Source organism: Agrilus planipennis, unplaced genomic scaffold (genome assembly GCF_000699045.2).
Source record: "Agrilus planipennis isolate EAB-ADULT unplaced genomic scaffold, Apla_2.0 scaffold159, whole genome shotgun sequence".
Lineage (NCBI taxonomy): Eukaryota > Metazoa > Arthropoda > Insecta > Coleoptera > Buprestidae > Agrilus > Agrilus planipennis.
In genome coordinates, this window is record NW_020438919.1 from 499,304 (window position 1) to 504,366 (window position 5,063).

A 5,063-nucleotide genomic window follows, 5' to 3' on the forward strand; every position below is an offset into this window, starting at 1 on the left:
GCATATTTAGCTTTTTGCGGCTTTCGGCACCGCACTTACCGGGAAATTCACGATTTTATAATAAAATGAAATTTTCACCTACTTACTTATTATTACAACAAATATAAATAATACGCTTCATAAACATTTTCAACGATTCAAAGTTTCTGTTAAGTGAAAAGTTAAAAAAAACACATATTTAAATTAAACAAAAAAAAAAATAATAAATACTTAAAACAAATATTTAAGTACACTTTTGAAGGGGTTTGGGAGTACGATACGCTAGTAACATAAACTTAAAATAAATCAATTTATTCTAACGCTACCATTATCATACCTATCTTTTACTTATTAAAGATACGTATATAAGAGTTAGTTTCAGCAACTTTATTAGTTATCTCTAACTTAGTTGAATATATTTAATAATAATATTAAAAAAAATTAATGTTCCCCATTCTTTGATGTCCTGTTCTCACAGGCTAAAATCAGCTATCTAATCATATTTTCAATACTTTTTCTTCATTCTAGTAGAAAACTGTTCTTGCAATTTTTGAAATAATTAAATATGTGGATTAAGTGCATTATGGTTTTATGAAGGAGGAAATTAAGAAATCTTCTTAAAGATTAGGTACTTATACCCTAATTACTCAACGGAAATATAAATACATCTATTTTCTTTTTTTTTCGGGTATTATATATAAGTACGTACTAATACAAAATATTACAAACAATTAGGTTTCCGATGTATATAGTTTTATTTAATTTTATGATGCAGAATGTGAAATCGTGCAAACCTGGTGTGTACACTTCTAGTGTTATCTCTAACACTAGAGTAGTTCGAAGTGATGTGAGTTAAAAGAAACTGTTCAAAAACTCACATTGAATGTTTGTTTTAAAATCCGGAAGTAAACGAAGCTGCTTACATCCGGCTCGAAGGACCAGGTTTGCACGATTTTACACAGAAAATAATAAATTATTTCAAAAACTCTTACAAAAGGCGCTTATCCCAGCAGCCGCGGTTAAGGGGGATTCCATACTGGTCCCTGATGTAAATAGCAAAGGCAACGGGGGTGGAAATATCGGTATGGGGGTTTGTATTTCGGGAATGTTTGGAGCACTTTCATTGCAATTTTTCTTATTATTATTATTATTAGAAGCACTCGAGTTATTGCTGTTAACACTTTCGGAAGTCGCGTTTGCAGAAGTGTTCGTATCTTCTAAGTGTCCGTAAAGTCTCGCAAAAAATTGTCGTGGTGAAGATGGTCGAGCCACCGCACGCACTGTCGTCATTGTTTTTATTATCAGCTATTATTTTTAATAAAAATATTGGAACTGTTAATATATATATATAGGTAGATACTCGTTGATATAGTGTTAACGACAAGCTTTTGAGTTTGAACTTTGAACTGAAGGCAATATATAAGCATCATTAAATCGCACGACTGGAATGGGGGCGGGTTTCAGAGGGCGGAGTTGGTGAGATCCAACCGGCGAAGTTGGTTGACATCCCCTTTGTATCATTAGCGCGTTGTTCTTGAAATAAGCGAATCCTGGATCATTGAAGTAATTAATATTTAATGTGTGAGGGATATTTAGCGAAAAATTAAGTAAAATCTACCCTTCCTAATAGGTATTCAAATGCGGTACGTGATGTTTCGAAATGTTTCAAGCAGTGTAGTGCACTTTTTGCAAAATTTAAACAGTATTTTTTTCTATTTGTTTAGCGCATATTTCGTTCGAATTATTAATAAAAAGTTAAATATTTATTTCTTCTTACAACACTTAAATTAGGGTTGCTTAACAGAGCAGGTAAATTTTTTTATCTTTCAACTTTTATATCTTACAATTTTAAATTTGGTTGAACCACATTAAAGTGAGAAAATTTGCCTGTCCAAATTATAAAATTGCGGTTAAAGGGGATCTTAAATTATGAATTATTTCCTTCAACTTTCCAAAAAAGCACATGTTGTCTTACGACCCCTCCCCCCGCTATTACATATGATATAAATTTAAATTGGCTGTAATACAGGGGCGGATCTTGGACATTCGCAGTTCCATGTACCTATAGATTTTTTTTAGGAGTTCCCATTCGTATGAAAAATGAAAGCTAAACTATAAAACTCCTATAAATAAAGCGTAATTTTACAATTTCTACCCGAAATACGTAACGATGGAATACATGGGGTCCCTTGAGTCGGGATCATGTACAGAGTACCCACATCGTTTACGACACCTTAGATTTGCTTCTGGGAAAAAAGACTTTCTGTGTTTCTGCTAAGAACTTAGTGAATAGGTAAAAGGAAAAGACGGAAGAGAATTCATTAAAAAATATTAAAGAAAAAGTAAATAGGTATTACTCACAGAAATATTCTGGATCAATGGATTAAAACAACTTTCAGGACAATCCTAGGCAGCATTTTTGAAATATCCTGTGTAGTTATAAGTTGATTCAAAATTTCTCAAAAGAGCTAGTAGTTCATTGGACTTATAGAAAATTACATGGGCTTTTTTTAATGGATTTGGCCCTCTTCTTGTAAGTTTTTATCTTCGTGAGATATTAATGAAGCCCAATGAGTCACTTATAAATATCAATATAAAAAGCTCTACTTGAGTCATAATAATTTTTATATGTAGGTGCTTACACCTATTACCTAAACCTATTTGAAAAAAAGAAATTTTTATTCATCCTCATATGTTACACATTAGTAAATCAGTGTAGGTTATAGCTTATCTATAAAAAAAAACTTTCAATCGCTTTAAAAAAAATTATGAGTTGACATTTTTACTATTTGTTTTTATAAGTTTGATGCTTTAAACTTGGACGTTATGAAATTACTTATATCAGATTCATTTTTTTGAACTTACTTTTATTCAGTTTGAAAATAAACGAAACAATACTATATTAGTTTGTTGGAGGTGCATGTAATCGAGGTAAAAATTGACGATACTACAAATGGTAGCTATGTATGAGTGTAAGCTGGCTGAAGAAAAGGGGATAGGGATGGCCTTTTAAAACAAATTATTTTTCATGTGGAGTGGAGGGATGAAGTTGAAGAATTTAATGAAAATAAATAGGGCAATGGTAGGGAAATGGTCTTGTCCTTCCTATTATATTTAGAGGAAAGTGGACTTAAAATAAGTTTTCAGTTTCAACTTTTTCTTAGTTTAATCATCAGAATACACTCTACACCAATCCACCCCCGACAGGGGGCACGTACCATCATTCACACATTAACCATTTATCTTATTCGATTCTTCAACCTCACCTCCCGCGCATCTACCCATTTTGAAAACCTTTTATATCGTACAAGGTTACCCCTACCCCCTTCTTCCACCGACGGTTACCTCATATTGTACACAAATTCTCTAAGGTCACCCCATCCCTACATCTAGATGTTTATTCCAAATAAGACCATTCTCTATACAGTTCATAAGTCATTACTTACTATATTTGCAAGCTAAAAGTAAAGCCCATATCTATCTCTGCACAAAAAAGTTATTTGTATAAAAGAAAAAAAAATAATTGAAATTTTTGCATATTTTCGCTTACTTGTTTTTAATATATCANAGTCTACAAATTTATTTACCATAACCGTTTTTAAAAACCCTTTTTTGATTCTATTTTCTGTAAATTTTATTTCTTTACTTTTTATCTCTCTTCTCACTTAACCCTTTTGAATACTCTCCTTCTGTCTCAAGTCTTTGCACTTATCAATTTTCGGAATAATCTCTAAATATGATACTTCACAATATCATATATTATCCTGTACACCATTAACAGTAGGTCTATCATTGAACCCTTACAAATTTCATCCCCTCCCACATATGTTATTTTACCTTCTTCATCCCCCCACTTGCTCTACCATTAAGTAATACTAAACCTCGTTCATCATCCGCCTATACCACCACATTTCAAACGCTTTGAACCATTTCCATTGCACTCACTGTCCACGTTTCGCACCCGTACAAAACCGTGCTCGAAGCTGCAAGCTTACAAATTAGATAAATCAGTCCTTTATTTAATAGTAAAAATAATCTATCCTTATAGTATATTTTATATTATTTAAACTGACGGACCAGGTGATTTCGTGCTCAGATTCAGAGATTTTCCGGTAAAGAAAATGAGTAATAATAATACAGCAATCGTTCATTGTAATGTTTATTACGGCACTCCGTTGGACCGTTTAGTTCTCGTTAAGAAGGGCCAACAGTCTAATCGAAAATGAAGATACATATAACAATGAAACGTTATTCTTATTCCGCAAATGAAGTCTTTTGTTAGCAGTAGACCGTGTTTTATTTAACGTCGAAATTGGAGTGGGAACATCACGAAGTAAGGATCAACTTTTAAACCAAGATAATTTCATCCGCGGGAACCGACGCACCTGTGCAACTAATCTTCTCCTTTGTCAAGTATTCTATGCACGCTCGGTTTACCTGTATGATTGTTTAACACGATAAGTTTATTTAATTGTTCGTAATCCCATTCAAACTGATTAGATTTCAAGTGGATGATAAACTAATAGGCACATCATAAAAAAACGGATATGGGGTGGAAATAGCGCAGGAAAAAATTGTTTCTACCACTTTATATGTATATTCTGGGGCGTATTTTCCTCTTTAGTTTTTCACTCGAATGTTTTAATTAACTAATAGCGCATAACAATTGCGAATTTGGATTGTCTGCCGAGAGTTACATACCTTCTATTTGAATTTGATTTCTTTAATCGTCGATATCGATAATGGACCAAAAATTATCAGTTTTCGAAATTATGAATGTTACAGTGTAATTTTACATTAATATTTACAAAAGTAAATTATTTTAAAATTTTTGGTTTATATAAGTACTTTCTAAAATAAAAGAAATGAAATAGTTTATTATTTCTGGTATGCAAGAGAAAAAAAATTAGGGAAAGAGCAAATATAAAGAAGTGGCTGATTTTAGATATCTAGGAAGTCAGGACGGAAGGAGTAGTAGGGATATAAAGCAGAGGATAGCGCAGGGTCGTGTCGCCTTTAATAAAAAGAAGTCACTTCTATGCTCGCGAACAGTTAATTTAGAAATTCGAAAAAGGTTGTTAAAG